This window comes from Pyrgilauda ruficollis, unplaced genomic scaffold, assembly GCF_017590135.1.
Source record: "Pyrgilauda ruficollis isolate IOZ18807 unplaced genomic scaffold, ASM1759013v1 scaffold5, whole genome shotgun sequence".
Taxonomy (NCBI): domain Eukaryota; kingdom Metazoa; phylum Chordata; class Aves; order Passeriformes; family Passeridae; genus Pyrgilauda; species Pyrgilauda ruficollis.
The window spans coordinates 9,833,951-9,859,605 of record NW_024526599.1 but is presented as its reverse complement, the minus strand read 5'-3'; the positions used below and the strand labels follow the sequence as shown (position 1 = coordinate 9,859,605).

The window sequence follows — 25,655 nt, the reverse complement described above, 5'->3', positions numbered from 1 at the left end:
TTGAAACCAACAGGAGCAACAGTAATTAGTAGCTCTGAAAATCAGACAACTTTCATATGAATTTAACTTCATTCAAGTGAATTTGAAAACGTATGTTTAAAATTCATCCATGTATTGAAATACATTGAAAAAATTATTAGATTTTGTTCTCAGACTAACATTTTTTAAAGAAGAATGAAGTATCTCAGTAATTTGCTGTTAATTAAACAGCATAGAAATTCTTGGAGATGTAAAGGTTTTGTACTCAGGTCCCAGGTTAAGTCCTATCAGTAGCAACAGAAATGGAAAGCACCTCATCAGCATTTGAGACTGAAGTGAATCAGTCTCAATGCTCTTTCCAGAAAATGTTACAATGTCTAAATATGCTACCTTTTGCATCAACCTTTATTAGCATATTTAAGCAGTGAAAATGCAGAAATCTTTCTTTTGTGCCTGGAAGACGTCCCTACATATTATATATAATGAGAATTTTTTTGGTGGATATTAACTCCCTGCCTTTGGTGTCACTTTGGAGTTTTTTTCCAAGATTTAATTAAATACTCAGACCACAGAGAAGGCTATCATGGCATACAAATCCAGGAAGTCTAAATAACAGTGATGAATGACATCATCTGCTTCAAATATTGAAATAAGTGGTATGGCAGAATTTCTCCCAAGCTCAGGAGAACTTTTTTTGTTAAATGACCAAGGAAGCAATAACATATAACTCTTACAAGCTATAAACCAGAACAGGCTGCCCAGAGAAGTGGTGGAGTCATCCTTGGAAGACTGGAAGTCATCCTTGGAAGTGCTCAAAAAATGTGTGGATATGGCAACTGAGGACATGGTTTAATGGTGAACATGGTGATGGTGCTAGGTTAATGATTGGATTTGATGATCTTAAAGGTCTTTTCTATGTAATCTTGACACAATGAAGTTTCAGAAGAAACATCAGTCGAATAACAGTTTAAAATGCCTAGAAATGTATAAATGACAAGGTATCTCCTCCAATACCACCTAATTATCACTTAGTTAACTTTGGCTTAGCAACCAGTTGTACTAATTCTATGCAGTACTTTTCACCTACAGTTTAGAAATGTTGCTTTTCCCTCTGTTTTGGGCTAGGAAACATGAAACTAGAGCTGCAGGAAGCAGTTGGGCTGGTGAAATTATATCAGAGAAATACTCCTACCACAAGTGCTCCAAACTACTTAGGCATATATACTTATTATAGAACAGAAACAGAAAAGTTTAGAGTTAATGAAACACAACTAAGTAAATGTGATAGTTCCTAAGGACTTTTATAGCTTTCAGTTAGTCCCAGACATTGCCTGACTTAGCCTGGATATGATGTACAACACTATTATTTCTGATGGCTTACCTATCTTTCAGTATTTAGGCCAGTGTGTAAATTCACCAACAGCAGTAAATGTGATCCTTATTTTACTGGGGAACAAAAAATCCAAACATGCCACAGATAAACCCTAAGAGTTAGCACTTCAATGAGAATCTGAGTAGAAAGACAGTTATTCAAAAACACTGGACTATCAATTTGTGCTATCATAAGAGCAAAATTAGTAATATTTTCTGAAAAAGGCACTGAAATTATTTCATTAAATGAAAAGCACGAGTTTAGTTTAAACATATTCCTGTCCACGCAACATGCCAATCTACACATCAATGTGCAATGCTCATATGACCGGAGTCTGCGCAATGCACGACCTGATTGCAGATAACAAGACTATTTGGCACATTCAGCAACTTACAGAACAAACCATTAATTTAGACCTGAATAGGTACATCCAAGAGCATCCAAGGAAAACTCTGAAACACTGAACTGTTTCTCAATAAGGAAAACACATTTTTCATGTCCTTCAGTACCCAAAAAACTAATTCACTACCTCTTTTCTGTCCTTAATGCAGCATGTCACAGTTACTTTAAATTATTCTACAAACTTCACCACTAGTCAGTGATTTTAGCAAACTGCAGAGTTTTCAAAATGACAGGCAATTAATTGAGAAACAGATCATATTAGTACCTTCCTTCCTTTATAAGTTGCTCAAAGACGTTTTCAAATTAATGTAAAACAATGAACAACCTATAACACAACTTTTGAGGAATCTGAGGTAATTAATCAGAGGCAGCATTTGAGAACAATTTCAAAAACCAACCACAGAGAGTAACATTGGTAACTCAGGAAGCTTAACAGCAAATTTCCGTGATTCTACCTCTACCAAAATGCCATCAGTGATAACAGGGAGAATTTCCACAACTCAAAAGCACAGTATTATTTAATTTTGAACTTGTGAAAATTTTAATCTCTCAGACAAGCAGCTTCTTGTATCACTCTTTGTATGGGGCCCTGGTCTTTCCATTAATTAGAAAGGTACTATTCACATGTTTTACAACTCTCTCCCAAACATCCCAGTTTCACTCTGATTAGTCAATCCTCCATTACCGTGCATAATCAACTTTGCTCTGCCAGTACTGGAAATTCTGGCAGACATAATAAATCCTTTTTGGAGAAAAGAGAAGTTACTAAGCAAAAATACTGGGCATCACAGAACTAACTCTATGTTCACTCAACTACCCCAGCTTTCATTTACTGCCGATCAGCTCCCTGCTTAAAAGCATTCCAATTCTATTCTGTTCTGCTCTTTATCAATGAGCATGTTCCTTCAAATATTAGCATTGCAAACAGTTCCTCTGATTCAGTACTCTTACAAGAATTCACTCAGTAAACAGGGCCTGTCTCTTGCATTTGTAGGCAGTAATGCTTAAAGCACAAACATCTATCTCCTTAACCCAAAAAAGGACATAATGCAAGTGTTGCGTTTTAGTCACAAACCGACAATTAGCCTCAGTGGTCAACAAAGCTTTCTTGTAATTTATTATAATTAACTGTCCCTAGGCCATTCCTCTTTTCTAGTTACAGTCTACCACAAAAAAAGTCCAAAGTTTGTGCCCAACAGGAATGTTAACTTTACAAAGTTTCAAAACGCTTTCAAAGACTATTAAAGTGAGGATGCAATAGCTGTCTGGCAACTTGTAGAAGGAGCAAACTGCAGTCAGAAGATGGTGAAAGCAGAGGTATTTTAGTGCCTTTTTGTAAAACAACATGCTAAATCTAACATTAAAGATTTCAATACTTTTTCTGACCCAAACATTTTACCACACAGAGCCATGCCCACAGATAATAATGACATCTGTTAAAGAAGTGCATGAATGTCTTACTTCATCTCAAGACCTGGATACCAAAAGAACCTGAAACTAATGCATAACATTTGGGTTCACCCTCATTTATAACTTCAGCCTGTACATCCACAACTACTATGTGTTTCTGAGGTGTAAATTTCTTGATACTTTTGTGATCCGGGATCGTCTCTTGAAGAAAACTTCCAGTGAGATACCACACACCAGCTGGATATGCTGAAACTCAGACAATCACAAACCCCTGCTCCTGTAAGACATCAGCTCCTGCTCCAAAAAGCACTGCTTCCTTTCCTAAAGGATTTCTCAGAGTTGAAACCAAGCCCTTGATTTTGGGCTAACTGCGATGCACGTGGTCAGTGCCAAGCTTCACCGTGCCAGGAATGGCTCCACCGCACCAGTCCGCACAGCGCATGGCGTGCCTCTGACATCAGGACTGGAGTGCTGCAATGGGTTCCAGCTGGGGCTGCAGAGAAGGCTGATGTGCTGCTGGCAGCTGGCTGCTGACGGCAGCCACTTAACTGGTAGGAGAGCAAGGGAAACCCAGCAGAGATTGTGATTCTGGGCCTTCTCCTCCTCTTTCTGGGTATTGAATGTGATTCTAACAAATGTCATTATTGATATTAATTGTATCTGTGTATCTATCCATCAACATGACCATTAACTTTAGAAAGGATGGGAGACATGGGAACCTAGAGTTTTAGAATCAACGTATAATTTTTATTTCTGAAATCACAGAAACACTTAAAGTTGCTGTGGTTTATGGGTCAGAGACAACTGTAGCTGTAATCTCAGAGTCAATAGCTGAAAGTTCATCCATTGTTTTAGAAAATGTTGACATGTCATTTTGATTTTATCTTAAGAGATCTTTTTTCTCTCCATCTATGTGGAAAATGTGCATGCAACAGTCATCTAATTCAGTTGCATATCCACAAAAGCAGCGTCTAAGCACAAGTGTTTCTGAAGTACAACTGATAGGATTTTTTTTCTCTTTCTTGTTTAATGGTAACAAACAAACAAAACAAAAAAAAAAAAAAAAAAAAAAAAAAAGAAAAAAAAAAAAAAGAAAAGGTTTAGGTCTCTTAATACAAAGCAGAAAACAGAAACAACCATTTTCCAGAAATTCCTGATGAACCACTTAAGAAAAACTGGAAAATCTCTAGCAGAAACTCCAAAAGTCACTAAAGATAAAGGAATGGAAACCACATTCAACATCCTAGAGACTCATAAGACAACACAACGTACTTTCAATACAGTGTGAACTTCACAGTCTCAACTTATGGAATTCATATGCCTATAGACACTCACAGAAGAGGTGTCTCTCTTTTTTACATCACATACAGATCTCCATATATTGAAAAAGACAGGAAAACTATGAAGTTTCATAGGAAAACAAGACTTTCTCCTAGAGCACAGCCAAGCAGTATGGCAATCTATTTACTGCCTGAAAAAATTACCTACAAATGTTATATATGAAAAAATAAGCATTATTCAGCAAGGACATTGAACTCATGCGATTCATGAGAATTGCCACAGATATACAAAAATTATCAGGTAGCATTGGAAACAGAAAAAGAGTAGAATTTGGCCATGTCAAATGATGGAAGATATGTATTCTGGAAAAGAAAATAATCTACAGTTTATAGAGAAAAATACAGTCTGGTAGCTTGTCAGCTAAGAAATACAGATGAACACTTCTGAACCCCAGGCAGTCTTTTCATTAGAACATCTGAAAGACATTTCTTGATATGCACCAACACTTCTGTAGGTGTGGATATTAATATTCCCTTTAAATATTCTTTATAGAATTCTAGTTTTATGCACCTCAGATTTGCACAGAAATAAACAGCATCATCTTGCAACAGGCTCACCATCAGTAACGTAATACCAAGTAACTCATGCCTTTATTAAATTCCCTAGAAGTTTTAACAGGAAACACAAATCACACACAAACACAGACTGCATGAAAATACCCCATCCACAAAATATTATGAACATCCCTGGGATTTTCAAAGCTTCACTTGCACTAAAAACTTCACTAGATCTTGGGTCAGAACAAAAATAACCATAAATTAGGTTGCCCTCCTGAAACCTTCAAACACTGCAAAGCAAGGCTTTGTATTTCAGAGCCAATGTAAGTAGAGTGAGGTGGGCTAAAAGAAATACAGCACCACTGGGTTTCTGAGCAAGGAAACTCTACTTTCATTTGTGCAAAACTTTTGATGTTGCCTTGGTGAAACTCCCTGCTGGCCAAAGTTGGCTATTAAAATAGTTTTTCCCTTTAATAGCTGCTTTAAACAAAGCACCCCCATAAGTCAGGTAGAGATTTTATAGATGTGTGTGTAAGGACACACACACACACATATATATATATTCACACACCATGAGATTCATATACACGTAGAAACAGACTTGCATTATCTTCTTTCATAAAAAAATTCTGCAAAATCTGCTCTTTGAAGTTAGAAACATTTTACACACATCTGGGTGTACATATACACATGGCACTTAGAAGTGAAAGAAACAATTATGTTTCTAGTGAGTGCTTTCATACTGTGATTCAGCCTATTCAGAAGAATGAATTCAGCCATAGAGTAAAAATTTACAAAAACTTCAAAATCCAACTACAGAAAAAATAATCACGCTATTTTAAGGATAAGTCTTCCAAGTTGTGAGTAAGGTGCAAAAATGGGTAGGAGCAAGCTCAGCTGAAAGCTTGGCCTAAACCCAGCAGGTTGGCTCTCCTGAGAAAAGTTGCTATAACACATGTGGGTCTTGATTTAAACCAGATTTCTGTATTCAGTGTGGCTGGAGAAATACTTTTTAAATGAATCTGTAGCAGAAGTACAAAAAAAAAAATCTAAATATTCCATTCTCTTTTTCTATTCACTAGAGCCCAGGCAGGACCTCCTAATGAAGTTTGTCCTGTCTACCAGATACTGTCTGCATGCATTTCTTGCTCTCTGATGTACATTTCTTTTCATCACAGGAGAGGAATTAATTTTAATTTGCTATTTAAAAATTAAATCCAGCTGACTGAATCTTTATCACAGTTCAATATTTTGGAAGTGACCTTTAAGATCACCAAATCCAACCATCAACCCAGCACTACCACTGTAACTTCTAAACCACTAAACATATAATTATTTTTTTTCCTGATGTCTAATCAGAAGCCCCCCCTTCTCAGCTTGAAGCCATTACCTCTGATCCTCTTACTGCAGGTATGGTAGAAGAGACTCACCTTCTGAGAAGAGACCCTCACTTCAACACGACCTCATTTCAGACACTTGTAGAGAGCAATGAGGTCCCCCTGAGCCTCCTCTTCTCCAGGCTAAACATCCCCAGCTCCCCCAGCCAGCCTTCATGTTCTCCAGTCCTTTCACAAGCCTTGTTGCCCTTCTCTGGACATGCTGCCGCATCAAAATGTCACTTTCAAAGTGAGAGGCCCAAAACTGAAGGCAATACTCGAGGTGTGGCCTCAGCAGTGCAGAGCACAGGGGGACAGTCACAGCCCTGGTCCTGCTGCCACACTATTGCTGATACAGGCCAGGATGTCATCAGCCTTCTTGGCTTTCTGTTTGAGAACAAACTGAAATTTTATAAATGCTAGGATTGAAACAAGTCCACTTGAGACTGTAAAAGTTTAATATTAATGTTGCAAATGCAATACCTTGTGTTTTCCCATTATTTACACACACACACCTCAGGTTCTGTGTTGTAATAGGTACAGTAGCATACAAAAGAAGTATCAGCCTTTACTGGGAACTCAGTGGGGTAGTATGGTTGGTATAAGCATTAACATCACTAAAACAGGTTTTTTTGTGCACTAATCTATTTTTACATTTAAGCCTGGAAAAAAAAAAATTTAAGCACGTTGCCAATGAAAACCCAAAAAAATCTCTTCCTGTACATTTCTGCTGGCTGACACATCATGTCTGAAAATAATAGTCTTTTTCTAAAAAATCTTTACTTTAAACAATCCCAAAAGAACAAATAAGGTATGTGCCATCTTATGAACATTTACCAGAACTTGGACACTTTGGCAATGCAGTATAGAAGCTCCTGATGCATAGACTCAACTCTTCAACTAAATAACTCTTCCATATTATTAAGGTAGACGTAGGAACTCAACCCCACATTACCACTTTCTGCTTGAAATACACTATAGTGAACTGAGATAAAGAGAATAATTAGAAGAATTGCTTTTTCTTATGTTATATCCTAGCACATATAATGTAGACCATCTTCTGAAATTGGTAAGAAACAATATCTGAAGCCCATTTTAAAGAGAAATTTCAACAGGAACATATTTTGTTGATGTGAATGAATACAGTTTCCCAGGCTCAGAAGAATGTCCTGGGAAGGACTGGAAAGAATTCTGACTAACAGCTACAAACAATGGTTTAAGATAATCTAAGGTAATCAAAGATTTCTTACTCAAATTATCACTGGGGAGATATGCACACTATGAAAATTAGGGAAAGCACATTCAGTTGCTTCTTGGCTCATCTCACACAGGTGAATAAGGCAGAAAAAGCCCAGCAAGGAATTGAGCCCACTATATTTATTTATTTGTATAAAAGTATGTGCTGTTTATCTTAAAATTCCTTCCCTTTGTGGAAGGGGGAAGTGCTGGGAAGTGCCATACACAATACACTAATTACAATCACTTTCTGCTTCAATAAAGGAAATACAAACTTCCTGCCTTGGCAAAGGTTAGAATGTCTCAAGCAGGTGGGAAAAGGACCATGTAAGTGTCTAGACAGAAATGTAGAGGAAAAGTATTTCCTAAATTTTCTATTCATGTGCTAACCCAGAAAGTGGACTACACATGTAAAAAGAACTGCCTTAACTATTGGTTCTTCTTCTTGGATAATTTTATTTTTAATTATTATAATTATATTTTTAATATACGAATACCAAAATGCTAAATTATCTATAATACTCCAATAAGTTCTGACACTTGTGGTCACAAGACTCTTCACCTTCTGCAGGTAGGAGGTTAAAATTAGTCTTCTAGGCATACTATAATTTGGTTAGTAATTACACCATACATATTCTTCCAAATGCATCTATTATTACTGCGAAATCATTGCTGAGTATTGCTATTACTGAGTGGGCACTTCCCTCCAAAGGGAACTTTATTACTTAATCTAGCACTGAAATGCTATCTCTTAAGAAAGCAGGAATGTTTCCAATGGAAGATGATACATGAATACAAAAGTCCACAGGCATATTTTGATTAAATAATATTCCTGGGATAAAAGATTTCTAGTCAATTATGTTCTCAAAAATATATCTGGGACTATCAGTCAATTTATATGTTCTACATAATCCTGAAATTTTTATTGGGAAAACAAAACCTTAGGGCCACCAACTCTTTGCAGATCAGTAAAGGTACAGTACAACCCCCAAATACTTGAAGACTCCTTTCTTGGACAGTAAAAAGCAAATGAAAAAACACATAGCAATAACATAAAATATTTTGTTTTGAAATTATGCAACTAATGTTGCATATGCTATCTTCACCTTTCAGAGTTTCTTTGCACTGTGCTCTATGCACTTATCTACATATTTTCAGATTAGAAACTCAGATTTTTAAAACCAAAGGCCTTTATCTTCATGTTTTTCAGGTGTAGTGTCCACAATTATTCATAATTTACAGGAAATTATGCTATACACACAGAGAAAACCTATATATATGACATCACACTCACTGATAGTCTACTCTGCTCCCAGGCACATGGATCCACATGGATGCTGGCACAAGTAAAATTGAAAAGCAGCTAATTTAAGTAGAACTGGATGAGAAATTAGGTTGTTGTTAGAGGAATACAATATCTTCCATCAACTACATCATTTTTCAAGTATGATTGGTTTACTTTACCCAGCTGAGAACTGGTAAGTTCAATAAAGTAAGTCTCTCATGGATAATTTTGAAACAGAGTAATAGAAATAAATTCTGTAGAGGAGAGAAAGAAGAAATTCTGCATATAAGTGGGCTGACCAGCATCCCACAAGTCAATTCCAGGCAGTCTGCTTCCTTGGTCTTCCAATGCCTAAAGCCCAACAGCTAAACATTACTCATCAGATTTACCACTGTGTCCTTACAAAAAAGGAGGCATGCTGTTCTAACATAGCTATTAGAAATGGCTGCTGCAGTCACACAGACCACAAAGTGGATGATAAAACTGCAATCACGCTCCTGCTTGTGGAGCAGTTAAACTATCATGCCCTCCACAACCATCATATCAGCTCAAAAAATTCTGCAGTGCAAAGTTTTATATGTTGCAATCATCTCTGCAAAGAGAAAACAGTAGGCTCAGGCTAGTCAATAGGCCCACAATAATTGGTGCATGATGTCCAGCAAGATGAGCTGTGCCAGTAAAATGAACAAAAAGAAGCAAGAAACTTAAGAACACTTTGAAGATAATAGAAAATTTTCTAGGATGTTCAGTAAGTGTAACAGCACAAAAACATTTCTCTTACAGCAATGGTTTTGAATTGTTAGTTAAAACACACTTCAAATTTTCAGGACAGATTTTAACTGAAAAAACTTTAGAAAGCTGCAAGGAAAATTATGTGACATACATCCACAAACTTTACCATATATCCACTGCTGCAATTTTAGGATAACTGCTGTGTCAGATTGCAGTGTGTGATAAATTGGTAAATTCTGACTTTGTGATTATCAGATTTCCACTATCTCAAAGATGAAAGAAAACTCATCTCAAAGATGAGATCCACTATCAGATTTCCCCTCTCTCAAAGATGAGGATTTGTTTTATCCAAATGAGACACTCCCAATTCCAACAATATCCAACCTGCATATTCCTATGTGTTTCAAACATTGCAAGAGCATCTGTATATCTCCTACCCCATATTTCCAGTTTCTTTTATTCAAACTCTTATCCCTCTGCCCCCACCTTTTCCCACAGTGTTTCTCCTTCTGGCCAGGAAAATTAGTAAAAGAACATCATTTCACAGCCAGTTCTTTCAGGTGTTGTTGCATCTTTCAGGTTGTTGTTGCATCCTGAAACCAAAAGCAGGATGCAACACAATCTCTCTCAGAATCTTGTTCTCACAAGTATTTGCCCCATTTTCATAGTGAAGTGGTTTAAATACAATCAATGGACATATGCTGAGAGCCATTTACCTTTTTCTATGATTTTTTTTCCATTCTCTTGTTATCAATTCTATATCTTAATCCTTTTATGTCTGGTATGCATTGTGAATCACAGACCAGCTCTGGATGTCTGGAAACTGCAGGGCTTTCTTAAAGAATGTCATCAAAACTTTTCCCACCCCAGAATGCCAGTGTACCTCTGTGCACACAAACCCACGAGTGAACACAAAACTTTCCGCACATCTTACAAAGTTAATTTCAGAAATATAAGGTTTGTTCACAGGAATCATGGTTTCAGTTCAATACAGCCACAGAATACCATGGAAAAAATTGTTTCTTGACCTCAAAGCTTAATGAAACATTGACTGTGTCCACTCCTATTTTTAGATGTGTGCTCTGCAGTGCCATATTCCTTAATATAAAGCTGACCCAAATGTTCCAATAGCAGACGTTGGTTTCTCTTTGATAGCCAATGCATATCTCTGCTTTCCAAGTTTCTGTAAACACATCATTATAAAGAAGGCCAGTCTTACTTTTCCCAGCCTTCTTTCTAATTATGTGCCTACTGCCAGGAAACTTTCCTTTTTTTTTTTTTTTTTTTTTTTTTTTGTCTTCACTACTGAAACTTAAACAAATATCTGATGTGTGCTGCAGACTTGGAAAAGAAGGGAAAAAACCTCCAAAGCTGTTACTGTTATATGTTACAAAGTTACTAAGTAACACGAAATTCCTTTCAACAAGCAGTGATAAACACTAGACAAAAAAATTTAGCTACAAGAGTACATTAAGTGCTAGATGACCAAATATGTCTTCCTTATAGACGTATGAATTCCACAGAACAACCCAAAACTCCAATGTTTGGTTTCATTTGGGTAAGAAGCTGTAGCAAAACTTCTAAAAGATCAAGTCTCCTGCCCATTGCCAATTCTCTTCATCCAGAACTATCACTGGGTTCCTACAGAAGTCTCGTACAAAGAAGGCTGGGAAGGCACCCATAGTTTACTGCCCTATCATGTTTTTGAAGGACTGACTTTGCAAGTCTTGGGCTACAGAGATGCACAGAGCCGCAGTCACCACAAAAGCATCCTTTCTGCCTCTGGAAACACCAAGGGGACGGCAAATAAAGTGCATCAGGCAAACTCGAACGCGACTACAGACGATGAGGCAAACTAAAAGATCAAGAAAGAGTAGATCAAAAGTAGAAATACTCGACAGAAGAGCGGTCAGCCCGCTCCGATTACAGCACGATTTCATGTGCCCTGACCTTTCGCCTCCCATCACCGCTTCTGCCGTGCGGTAACCTCATCCGAAGAAGACACGTCACCGCGAACTCCTGAAAGTACCCTGCCGCCTTACCTGGGCACGGCGGAGCGGGCAGCTCTCACATAGCCGAGCGCCGCTGTCCCGGACGCGGCGGAGCGGAGCGGCGCCCGCAGGTACCCGGGGCTATATAGGGCGGGCCCGGGGCGCCGCTCCGCGCCGTGACTCACTGAGGAGCCGCCGCCGCCGGCGCGGCCCACTCCGGCAGCTTCACGTTAAGAGTCCCGCGGCCGCCCCGGGCGCCCCGATGCGTGCGGGAGGCGTTACCAGGCTGCCGGGAACGGCGGCGAGACGCGGCTTTCCCGAAGCGAGTCGCCATCGGGATGTTTCTACCCGCTGCCGCAGCCTAAGTCTTGGTTCCTCTCCTTCAGAGCTGCGAGAACTGTGACTCTGTGGTACGCCTTTTGCCAAAAAATGCTCGGGTCCCAGGCTGGAAATTCACTTTTTTTCCTTCCAGGAACATCCATAGCCAGCAGAAAAATTTGAGAAGGCGCTGCAACAGCCTAGAGAAACATCCCAGGCTCTTCCATATTGCCATACAGCTGCACAAAAGTGTTGCTACGAGAATTTACATCAGCTCTTCTTCGAAGCAAGTTTCCACGATTGCCACATCATCTTCATCTGAATGACAAGCGGGTGGGATGGCTACAAGTTTAATGCAGAACTGCAGAAGTGATGTTTCAAGTTGTTCTTCTAAGCCCTTTAACGCTCCTATGTTCTTTTAAATTAACACTTATGCCATTACTCATCACTACCAAGACCCCAAGTGTTCAGATTAAACTGAATTTAAAACATTTTCAGAAAAAAAATCATGCTATTTCACTATAGTTATCTGTTTTACAAATAGTCCACTGTGCCTTTACCTAGCAAAAAATAGCATCAGTGATCAGAGAAAATTTACTATATGATACAAAAATCTAGTTGCTTTGTGATCTAATTATGCAAAACCTTCCAGGGTGTCACTTATTTTAAATACACTAATTACTACTACATATTCCACTAAGGCATTCATTTGAAGGTAAATATTTTTTTTTTTTTTTTTCCCCCAGCAAGAGATAAAGAGTGTCAGATTTCTGTTGTTGGTTCATACCCTTCCTAGTATAATCCACTTGGTCCAGATCCAGTGCTTTCTTACAGGTTACATGCCAACATCAGTTTTATAAGCAATCACAGTACACAACTAAAGACTACTAACATCTAATTCAACATCTGCTTGAAACAAGATAGATAATCTCAAAAGATACATCTATAAAATCACTATTATAAATTCCATGCTTAGCCCATGGAGGTGATCAGGGGTATCACTTGCATTTACTACCTCACGAGCAGCAAGTAAGTGTATGAACATGCTGCCTTTCATCTCTGCTCAACATCCTGGACAACAGTAAAAAAATTTTAGGGCAGGTGAAAGCAAGGGTGATCCTCTTTCTTCTCTGGGATCCAGTTTCCAATCAGTGTGTATTATAGATCAGTTCTGGATACCTGGAAATCTACTTGGTTTACAAGAACATCACCATAACTATTTTCCCCCAGCTGGTATGAACCTCCAAAATGAGCAAGACCGCCACCTGAGAAACTTCATTTCACAGTGGGCAATGCAGAACAAGGTAGCACTGAAAATTTCTCTGCTTACTCAACCCCTTTCACACCTTTTCACCATTAAGCCCTCTTTAGGACTCAGAACTCACTCCACATCACTCAATCCCTCCAGAATACAACAGGAAGAACAGAGGAATGCTGCCAATTAGGAAAAGGGTGAGGAAAATGAAGCATCTCCCCATTGCTAGAACAGAGTGGCATGCCAGAACCTGGCAGTCAGAAGGCTGGTGCTGCACTAGCACCCTGTTTCCAATTCTGGTCCATGACTCTGGGGAAGAAGCATGGCAGCTCATACACATGGTATTAAGATAGTACAAAGATAAAAGGAGTATTACTCATGGCTGGTCAGGTCTCTCTATGATTTTTGGTAGGCATGCTTGTCAAGAATTTTCTCTAAAAAGCAGAACACAGTTCTGTTACGGCCTGTAACAGGTGCAGATAACGTAAGACACACAACAAAGAGCAGACTGATGTGCAGTAGGAAAAGTCAGTGATAGAAAAACATTACCTGGACTTCACATCTCTTAACTGCACCTTCTCCTTTGTATTTGATTATAAGAGATTGAGATAATACTGCATCAAAGACATGCATTCAGTTCTCCAACATTTCTTTTGTCACAGCTCTTAAAATTTTTGTACAGAAGAATTACATGTCTGTGTGTGTTTGTGTATGTTCAGTTCATGGGGATGGAAGATGAAAGCAGAGACAACTTGTGCACATCAGCTTAGTTCAAGATACTTCCTTGTCTCTGACTCCACAGCATATTTGGGCATGGAAAGTGAAAACGAAGCTCAGCTTACTGGGAAACAAGCATGAGGCACATTGCAAGATAAAGATCCAAAGAGAAAAGAAGCAAAACCATATGCTTAACTTAATATGATCTGTGATTCTTTCTTGTAAACAACTTTGCCTGTAATTCTGGTCCCAGGAACATTTGTTTCTGGTTTAAGGAGTTTCCAACTATATCTACAGCATAACTGGCAAACCAAAATGAGGGACACTAACTCACATAAAAAGACAATTGTCTACAACTCCAATTACATCCTAAGATTTAAAAGAAATAATTAAAACATGATTATAATGATAACAAACAGCTTTTGGAAAAATGAAGTAAAGGAGCCCAGCAATTCATTTCTGTGGACCAGGGAAGATAATGGTAGATGTTACTAGTAAAGCAGGCAAACACCAGATGGCCTGAAGTTTTCTTGCTAGCATTCATTCAGACTTTGAGAAACTTCACAAAATTAAGATTTACTTTTCAAATCACCCCATAAATAAAATGAAATTAGTATTGTTGGAAGTACAAAAACTAAAAAGGATGCCTTCAGGAAAGAAAAGCTGAAAATGCAGGGAGAAAATCTTTAACAAAGTAATCACATCCTCAGCGATGAGTGAAAATAAATGAAAATAACTCACTGGACTTAATGAGAGAGTCAGTCAAATTCTTAAACTATTACAGAATAATTTGCATTTAAATACAATCTTTTTGCCTGCAGTGTATCTTCAGCGAAGGAAGTGTATTTTAATAGCATACCTATATTTTAATAAATAAAAACAACAGCTGTTTTCCAGGTGTTACTATAATACAAAAAGCTGCACTTCTGTTTCCTTTTTTATCTTTCTCTCCTTGATTTTCCCTCATTATGATATGTAAAAATTTAGCACTGTAGCTGTTGACTTAACTGAGACATTCAAAGCTATACTGGAGTGTGCAATTCTGATCACACTAGTTAAGACCAGAAGTCTCAAATTTTTTAAATCAAAACAGGATGTTTTGACAAAAGAAAAAAATCCAACAAATCAAAATTAAAAAATTCTGAGATGCAGGAAGAAGATGTGATTGAGATTCAAATGGTGTTTTCTAATGAGGGAGACACATGACACAAGATTCTTTTGGTCTTAAAATCTGGAAATTAATGCGAGGATATAGGCATGCCTGTAAATCAATCCAAATAGTATTCAGCTAGCTACAATGCAGCTTTGCATCATATTACAGTTCAAACATCATTAAACTCAGATGGAAATGTCAGTAAAGTAGACCCGAAGGACTGACCAGAAGAGGGAATTGAAAGAGTTTTTACAAGCTTCCAAACCGATTCGTATGCAGCTTACCCAATTCAATGGTCTATGGAGGCCAGTTCAGCAATCTCCCTGTTTTTCCTACATAAGGGAAATGCATCCCATTTACACTAGATGCGCAAAATAAGCTTTGGCATGCCAACCACTGCAGATTTTAAATTTTTTATTTAAAACAAACAAAAAAAGTATCTCCATAAAACTACAGCACCTCCCATACTGTGAGACAAAACTTTGACAGAAGAGTCAAAGCTTTTCTGCTTAGCTTTGAATGTGGATTTTTAAGCCAGGAACAGGACACTGATTTTCTTGGAATGTGTGAGAGTTTGAGATTTCTTTAGAAGGCCAGAATGTCAAATTAGGATTTCCCAAAACCAAAAAGTGACAGACTATACCTCTGAAATGGTAGTTACCAAACATGTGCCAGTCCAAAGCATTTAGCACTATTTCAAGTATCCTGTACTACCTAACTTGGCAGACACTGAGGTAGTAACTGTAAATTGCTTTGTATGGTACTATTTCTGTTTGGTGAAATTCACAATGTCTGAGCTGGAAGTACCAAGCTGTTTGTGGCTTTTGTTGTTCTTAGCCCTTCTGTAAACTAAAAGGTCACATGTTTGTTGCAAGAAAGAATATTTAGGCAAACATTTCCCATCACTTTCAATTCTGCAAATACATACTGTTAAAGCTATGTGCTTCGCAAAAAGGAAAACACAGCTAGGGTCAACACTTGATAGCAAATCATACTGCAGTCTCTGATCTAGGAAAACAGGATTCAGCAACAACAACGACAAGAAGAATTTTGTCCAAACTTCTAACAATACCATCAGAAAACCAAAGATTAGAAGTTTCTATTGCTGAGTCAATTTTCCTAAGGCAGCAGTTACCATTTTTGTGAAAGATACGTACACTTGCATGTGTGAGTACATACATGGTGACAAAGTGACTCACACTCAAGTCTTCTTTGTTATACCACTATTTCACCTTTCAGACTAAAATAGCAAAGGTCCTCAGGGTAAAAAATTAAATTATATTGATCAGAGTTATTGTGCAACTCCTATGACAGCATAGAGGAAAACTGTGGGTCCACTATGTAGGCACTTTCTAATAAGGAACTGGAACAGAGATGGTTGAACAACAAGCATATGGAGAAGTCAAGTACCCCAATAACTTCCTAGATACTGCAATACCCATGTGACTGGTCTGTTTCATCCATGAGTAATCCATGAGATTTCCTGGCCTGCAGAACTACTGATATTGCAATGTGTGAGAGCTCTGAAAATTAAATATAACAAAATATAACCTAGAAAAAACCCCCATTGACTGCTCAGGCTTTACTTCATAGTAAAGCTGACATAACACTTTTCAGCTGTGATACTGAAACTCACTTTTACAAGCAGTGCCATGAATTTGAGAGGTCTACCTTCACTTCAGATGCTAAAAATGTTAGAAGGCTTTAAAAAAAGTTACAGGTGATCACAGCAGTTTGAATGTCACCTGTAAGTCCTTCCCAGTTCTGAACTCAAATCTCAACACTACATTTCCTTCTTTAATAGCCCAGATATGGCAATAGTGAGTGTGTTGTATCTTTCAATTAGCTACACTTCAGTAACTTACAGCTGCTGTAATTGTAAGGCCTGTCAGGAAAGATAAAGAAGCTGTTTCTTCTGAGCCAGGCTTCCCTACAGTATTTAAAAAGTTTTTCAGTAGCTGTTTATGAGCTGATCTTGTCACAATTTCAAGATCAAGGCATAACTTACTTCCTTTCATCAGGATGTCAAGCTCACAGTGCATGTAATTGTTTGCTATAAAGGCTGTGACTTTAGGACACATACTGTTGCTAACATTTTGAAATCAGAGCGAACCAGGCCAGTATGTTAAACATTACTGCTGAAGTTTGTGCCCACAGCTATTTAGTTTTCTCTATCCCAGGTTTCACACACTCAGCAGAGATTGTAGCTCTTCCTTCAGAATATTTGTTGTGTGGATTCTTCCTGCTTTAAGTGAGTCTGAAGTGAAAAAGTGAATGATGTTCCACGTGTTTTTCCACCAGGAATAAGACCTTTTAACTTCAGCCCATATAAGTAAGTAAAACATCCCAAGACACTGGATCACAGGGCATGAATTTTACACCTACGTTTAAACCAGTACCTCACTTGCATTTCTGAAATCCCATAATATTTTTCCATGTTTATGTTGTTGTGAAATGCTTTTCTATCCAAATTGTCAGGACAGTTTTAGGGTTCTCTAGTATTTATTTTCTTTCTTTTCTCTCTTTCTCTACTACTGTTCTTAACACAAAGACAGGTCTGACTCTCAGGAGCGCCTGTGTAGCCTTTCTAGATGAATTTCTAAGTTTTCATCAAAACATTACAGTAGACAAAATCATAATATGTTTTTGTAATGCCTAAAATTATCTGCAATGGGACTCTTCTTTCCCCTTGGCAAAGGATGACTCATTTATCTTCAGTCTGCTAACCAACGGGGCTGCCAAAGACCCCTCCTTTCTAAACAAAAATCTGTAGAGAGCTTTCAGAAACATGAGAAAATATGACAAACACAGCTTGAGTTCTTAACTTTGCTGGCTGAAGATCACAGAAGGATATAGACAAGCCTCGATCCCCTGCATTCACCACTGCGCTGGTAACAGGAGAGAGCAGCTCCCTGCACACAGACTGCTTCCCCGGCTTCCCTGGCATCTCCCCCTCTGCTCCTATTCTGAAATCCTCCAGCTCCAACTTCCTTATTTGGTTGCCGGGACTGTTCTTTGTCTGGCTGAGCCCCCCGGGCCGCACCGCCCCCGGCTCGGCCCGGCCCGGCTCCAGCGGCCACCCCGCCCGGGCCCCGGGCGAGCCGCGCCGGCCGCGGCCATGCCCATGTAAGGAGCAGCTCCGGGCCGGGCGGGCGGGCTGCGGCCGGGGGCTCGGGCAGCGCCGCGGCTGCCTCGGCTCAGCCCTGCACTGCAGCAGCCTCGGCTCAGCCCCGCGGCTGCCTCGGCTCAGCCCTGCACTGCAGCAGCCTCGGCTCAGCCCTGCCCTGCAGCAGCCTGGGCTCAGCCCCGCACTGCAGCAGCCTCGGCTCAGCCCCGCGGCTGCCTCGGCTCAGCCCCGCGGCTGCCTCGGCTCAGCCCTGCACTGCAGCAGCCTGGGCTCAGCCCTGCACTGCAGCAGCCTGGGCTCAGCCCCGCGGCAGCCTCGGCTCCCAGCGCACGGCCGACGCCGAACCCCCAGCAGCAGCGCTCCCCGAGCCGCCCCGGTTGCGTCTGCAACCACTGGCAGCAAGACAAAGGAAAATGAAGCGATGGAGTTCCAGTGTAAAAACTCAGAGATTCCTGTCGTGTTTTCCATTGTTCTTTAGAACAGGTTACAGCGTGTCCTGTGGGGATTTCACTGGTGCTTTCTGCAGAGAAAAGGAATCCCTCAACTGCTACCTAACTTTTAAAAAGTTACTATTCTGTTATGCTACGTGAAGAAACAAAGCAAGACTATCTTTACCCTAAAATATCCCGAAACTTTTAAAAGTAGCGTTTACGAAGAGGAACTAACCTGCAGGAAGACAGTGAAATGTGCTAGGGGAACACTCCCTACTGCTGCTCCTGTTGCTTGATACTCAGTTTTAGTGGCACTTCAGATACCTCATGAGAAAGAATTGTCAACCTGTACATAAGAGCCACAGCAAGCAAAGAAGAACACTTAAATAAAAAACAAAAACCCAACCAAAACCCAGTCCTGTTGGTCACTGTATTTTTTTTTTTTTTGTTCATATCTTTTAGATTTAGTCTTTTTAAGTCAATTCATGGGGTTGCTTTTTTTTTTTTTTTTTTTTTTTTTAAACAAAGATCAAGGAATCCTGTAGGAAGTGATTTCTTTCTTTACATTTAAATGAGAAAATGACAACAGTTCAGGAGAATATGTACTGAATATGCCCACACTGACAGCTAAAACAAAAGTTGATCCAGAGATCTAGTTATCTGACTAAGGAGCTTATTGAGCTGTTACTCCTTAAAAGGAAAACCCTTAACAAAGTAGTGATTTAAAATTAGTAAAAGTGTTCTGAGACAGTCCTTTCATGCAGTGTGACAAGAAACAACATTTTGAAAAAAATCAAAGAAGAAGGTATAGCTAAACTTCAAACTTTCTAAGTCTGTCTGGGAATCTGGAAGCACTTCTGTATTTCTCAATATGGTTCCCTAGTATTAAGTTATGAAAACAAGTCCTTAAATAATGCTAAAACTCCTTCCATTGTTGCAAGCTCCCATGGATGTTGGATGAAGCTGAAAACAAGTAGTAAACTGGAACAGAGAGCACTGCTTTAAGTCACTGATGTACAGGGCAATAGTGACTGCTCCTGGACACAAGTGCTTGAAAAAAATAATTACAGAGATTACAAAGGTGCATTTATAACCTAATCTTCCTGCTGCACACAGGTCAGTTGTACTTTCAGTTCAACAGAAAACCGACTTTGGTATTTTTATACCACATTCTTGCCCTCAACAGAGGCCTGAACAAGTTTGTTTACTTGTGAGAAACTCTCAAACTAGAAAAACATAAGGGAACAGCTTAATAAAATAACAGAATAAATATATTGATGACATCATAATTACATTACATATTTAAATTAGCATGTTAAAATTCACCTCAGAAAAAAACCAAACAAACCAAACAATTTCAGCAAAATAAGAAACACATAGGAACAATTTAGGAGAATTTAAGCCCAGAAAGATCAGGTTTCAAATTTCTGTTTCAAGATTAATATAAATAAAACATTCCTAACTGACAAAGAAAATGCTAAAATAAAAATCCAAAATACAGAAATACTTCCAGAATAAATTAAACTAATGTCACAAAGATGAAGCATTGTTAAATAATAATTTAAAACAAAATACAGTATCTTATGGAGCTCATCCTTTCTACTGCTAAAGGCTGCAGAGTACCAGGTTATTTCAGAACTAGTCCATCATCTTCAGCAGGTGTTCAGGCTACTGACAAATAACTCACTGCTGATTCTGCAAGCAATTTACTGTCCAGGCCCTGTCATCTGACATCGGTTCATCTGAATGGAACAAATGACACCACAAGAGACATGTTCAGGGTAGGAGGACATATCCTTCGACCTTTGACGTGTTTTTCTACATTTGCTCTTCTGCAAGTAGCAGTATGTCTCTGCTGCAACAGAAACTGGCAATGCTCTCAAGACAGCTATCTAAAAATCTAAGAGAAATGCCTATGAAAGCTTAGGTTTCTACCCTTGCAGAAAGGGTGACCTCCCAGAGGTCTGGAAGTTACTACTCAACTGACTTTCAATGTAAGTTCCAGTCCTCTTTTTGTCTGGTCAAACAGGTTTCAAAATACAGGTTTTGTCTCTCTAAATACTCCAGATAGCTAAATTCCTGTCATTGACCCCACTGGCCATCTTTAATGTGCAAGTTTATTTCCAGGCAAGTAGAACATATCTGCTCCCTGTGCCATCATCTTCTCTTTTCAGTACCTGCCAGTTTGTGCTTCCTTCACCTCCCTGAGTGAACCCCCTCACTCTAACTACTCCACAGCTCACAGTAAATCTACAGCTGCAACTAGACTGAGCCATGGCAGCCTCCTTCTCCCTGGTTTGAATCACTGCCCTCAGAGAATCACACCATATCCTGTCTCTCCTTCACTTCTGCCAGAGGGTGCCCTCATGCTGTCCAGCCCCACATCCATGTTGTGGCAGTTCCATGTAGTCAAAAACGAGAAGGCTCCTGATGAGCAATGGAACAGAAATGTGCCATAAAAGACCACATCATTAACGCAACAGACTTGAGTAGTTTTATCATCTGAATATGAAAGTACTCAGCACCAGTGCACAACCACTTACCAAGGTTAGAGTACTGGCAACAACTGTTTCAACCTGCTGCTTGGAAACACTGAATTCAAAATTGACAAAATCTTAACTATTATTAAAGGAATTATGAAAACAATGAAAAAACCCTCATCATTTTATCAGTAAATTAAAACTGATTTTCTGTGCTAATGTTCAGCTTTGTAATAAAAACTACTGGCATTTTAGCATAAGCACTAAAACATTTAGTGATATTGTAAAACATATTCAATAACACAAAATCATATTTCTCAGACTAAACATCTTAACATATTCTGAATGTATAGATATACATATTGATAATAATGCATTTTAATACAGATCTTCAAAAAATTCCCTGCCAAAGTATGAGGCTCTGCATTGACTTAAGTGATAAAACAGGCCCATTGTACACTAGCCAATTTGTTCACTAGCACAACTGTCCAACAATAATTACTATGCATCAGTTTATAGTTTCAACTAAAATTATCATTTAATCTTAATGCATGTTTTATGATTATAGACCCATGGAAGCGATATTAATTATGTAAGAAACCCATGTGTATTCATATCAAAATAATATTGTCAGAATTTTCAGTGTAGAAGTGCTAAAACTTATGCTGGGAGAGACCTGTATGAAAGATACTCTGAAATGTAAGGTAGTTATGAGTTATGTAGTTATGAGTGGTCAAAAGTCATGCACTGAGTTGTATTTAGAGCAGCAGTCAAGGACAATGCACATGTCAGAGAGCTGGGCACAAATTCTTTGGAAGAGGAAGCACTATTGTCCATATGCATAGCTGGCAAGGCCCATTGCATTTAGATCTGGAAAAAATTTACTACCATATTTTCATCAAAATGGAGAAAATACACAGAACAGCAGCAGAAACAACAGTCAACTGCAAGTAGATGATCATTTTTCAATCTGGTTTTACAAAGAAATATATAATGAATGACTTTGTAACATGATAACTAGTGATATCTGGAAGTGGCAAATAGCAAATAAGCACAGACTGCTGTGAGGAGCAGCAGAATGAAATGGATAAATGAAAAATTGAAGCTGACTAAAAATGAAAAACTTAGTCTTATTCCATAGTTTGACTCATCTCAGTCTGTTGGGCAGAACAGATCCACAGATCAGATAGTGCTAAACAGAGAATAAAGCAGCACTGTAACAAAATTAACAATACAAAAGAATTTTAGCTTTCTTGGTGTGGTGTTCTAGTAAGATCTTCCTTTGTAGGATGCTCACAAGTTAAACAGAACTTTGAGGAACCAAAACCCCCCATTACATATAACAAAAAGACATGCATCATGAAGATTGGGGCTGTCAAAGCACAACATGCTAAAGACTTAATTTTGGTTTAGAAAACAGGTTTCTTCTTCCTAGACATTAAAACATATAAAACCAGAATGACACAAAACAAAACAACCCTCAAAAAACTTCAGTAATAATTTACAATCACGGATTTTATGGGTAATGTACTCCTTGTGGGAGTTCAGAATTACTTAGAAGATTTGTAGACAAGATTTTTATGCCCTGTTTACATTTTCTAGGAGCTTAAGAGAAAACAGTCTGAAATAAGCTGCAGCTAACATGCTACAGGAAATGAAGGAAGAGAACCAGACTTCTCAAGAAAGATTTACAGTTATGTAATGGTGATGGCTATATTTTGGCTTAGAAAAAGGAATGCAATTGTTCTAAAATACACAGAAAAGCTGTTGACTAGTGTTTCTCCTTACTTAGTGGATCATGAACCACTCCAACACTGTACACTGCAACAAAATGCTTTTTAAGAGAGCTCTTTCACCATTGCATGATACTTTGTTTACAGACCAAAACATCTTGCATCAGCAATTCCTCTCTGTATGGCAACCAAAGAGACACTAAGCCAGCACAACCCTCGTCTATGCCAAATGTGTTGGTGCAGAACCCACCAGGACATTTTCCATGGTTTCCATGGAGGAAGCATTCAGTCTGTTGGTAAGCAGTAATGCGTTCTTGGAAGTGTAACATCATCTTTTATGAAAGATGTCCACAGCACATTGATGGAAGAACCTGCAATCAGCTTCTCACCACTTTGTAACGTTTCCATTGGTGGGAATCAGGTGCCTTTGAAATTGAAGTTTAGAAGTTGAAATTAATTAAAGGGGTCTGCTTACTACATGTTAAGGACATTATAGCATGCGAGCACTTCTGCAGAGAATTAATTTATTTGACATGATCGGAATAGTACCAGAAATCAGACTTTTTTTTCTCTGCACTAAACTATGCCTATATTTGGCTTGATCATAAGCTCTTTTATTTAAAAAGAAACAAGCAAAACCCCTTGCTACCAAAGATTCAGCTTTGGAAATGTTCAGTATGACATCATCATTTCAGCCAGATTTTTTTCCACTGGGTCAGAAGTCCATGAATCACACACAGAGAGTGGCCTACGGGAGATCTCTGGACTGCTCCTGGCTTAGCAGGATGTCTCTAGACATCTTGTTCTGACTCACAGATAAAAGGCACAAGAACTGAAAGCAAGGAGTTTATCTTGCCTTCATTCCCAACATTTGTTCAAGATGACCACAGGGCAACTTGTGAGATGTTATACAGTGAGAGAACAGAGATCAAAGGAATGCACAGAAGACTAAGAAAGTAACTTCTTGTACCTGACTTAGAAACTCATTTTCATGTAATTTTTGAGATATGTTTGGGTAGAAATGGATGAACAAACTTGTCCAAATTAGTTTTAACTTTGGTTTTGACCCATTCTTACATGTTCATTCAACTTCCACAGAAATCCTTTGAGAGAGTCTGCACCATACATCTCTTTCTGGAGTTCTTACTTGTATATTTGGGAAGCATCAAGTTTTGCATACATCAGCTAGCCAGCTGAGATGAAAATAAACTGCAAAGAGATATAGTATCATAAAGCTTCATCTCAAGAAAGTACTGTAAGACAAATGTGTTTATACTGCAGTAAGCCTGAATATTAAAATGCTACATTTCATTCAAGCAGAATTATTGGAACAGTTTTGCAAAATCTGTGAAGTGTGACATAAGCCTGCAGGTTTGGATGCCTTCCTAAGATGTATTCTTCTTAATCTAAATTACTTCCCATTAATCACTTCATTTTTGCTATCTAGTTTCCAGTGAATGCTGCGCATTTTTTCCCATTTCTTTTTTTGCCATGACCATAAATGGTAGAAAGATTGTGCCGTACATTTAATTATTTCTGCTGTTTTATCTTGAATTTAGATAAAAACTTTACCACTCTCGCTATGCAATTTTATTTTAAAAAGGTGGTTTTCACTTTAAACTCAATTAAAACATGCAATAAAATGTCCACACTTCTGTTGTAGGATAGAAATATTAACCTGCAGATATCCAGAAGATTCTGAAGTATTCTACATATGATTTTTCTCCGAAAGAGTATTTTTCATTGTTAAAGTGAAAATTTAAATAAAAACAAAACTGGAAGTATCTTTAAAAACAAGGTTGAACAGGTATCATGGGGTATCCTGTGGTAAAATATTCTGAAAAGTCAATGAAGAAGCAGATACATAGAGTTTCTCAAAAGCACTGAAATTCTATTTATCTGTATAGGTTTTCAGTAGGTACAACAGTTTTGCAAGTATGCAGTTTCCATGGCTTAAAAAGACCATGTTCTGTAAAAAACCAAAAAATCCATGCTCAAAACCCCCAAATTTTGGCAGTTTGTTGGGGTTTTTTGGTCTTACATGAGTTGTTATGAATGACATTTTGCTTTCACGTGGTTTTATTAGTTTTTAAGTCCCTACTTGAATTTTTAACTAGGCTTTAAAATTATAGGAGATTAATAAGGGTAATGGAGTAGATAACATAGGTGCTAAGGTGCTCTAAGGTGCAATATTTTCCTTTTTACAGTGTTAGGCCATGAGAGAGACCTCTCTTTGACAAAGCTAAACAACACACAACACCTGTTTTCAGCACATGACAAAGACTGTGATGTGAGGTTTGATTGAGGAGTACTTCATGCTCTGGGATGCTGTATCTCAATTACAACTTTGAAAGGTCAAAGTTCCTTTGAGAAGATATATACTCCGAAGGGAGAGCTGCAGGCCAGAGCCTAGAGATGCTGAAGGTTTCATGAGCTTCTGCCAGTACCCACTGTGAAGGCAAGTGCAACTGCAGCAGTCATTCTTAAGCAGCAAATTCAATTCATGGTATCACAGCTATCCTGGTGAATAATTGTTTACACATTCTTATTCTACTGATATCAATAGGTACAAACAACAAAAGAAACCATGTTTAAACAACTCCAGAAACAGAAACCACACCAAGTCTTGACTTTTCAACGACTAAAGGAGCAAAGCTGAGCACAGACCTCTGAACTATTTGCTGCACAAAAACTCCCCTTATTGCTGGCAGGTCTTTTCACTGGCACACAAGGAAGTCAGTATCTCATTATTACCCTAAATTTCTTGCTCTTCCTTGCACCTTCAGTTGTGTGTTTTAAGGACCTTCCCCCCCGCCACCC

The 25,655-nt window shown here is 38.5% G+C and overlaps 1 protein-coding gene across 6 annotated transcripts in view; it reads right to left on the bottom strand.

The window, feature by feature from the left end:
- The window catches only part of PALLD (palladin, cytoskeletal associated protein), a 187,451-nt gene that overhangs the window by 55,735 nt on the left and 106,061 nt on the right, over nt 1–25,655 (bottom strand). For 2 of the 6 annotated variants that reach the window (XM_041479770.1, XM_041479769.1), the window contains exon 1: nt 11,673–11,969. The exons of 3 other annotated variants lie outside the window; for them this stretch is intronic. The gene's annotated coding sequence lies outside the window, so the exon portion shown is untranslated. Of the gene's footprint in view, nt 1–11,672; nt 12,013–25,655 lie in introns of those variants that run through there. One more of the 6 variants, XM_041479767.1, reaches the window with a different exon arrangement.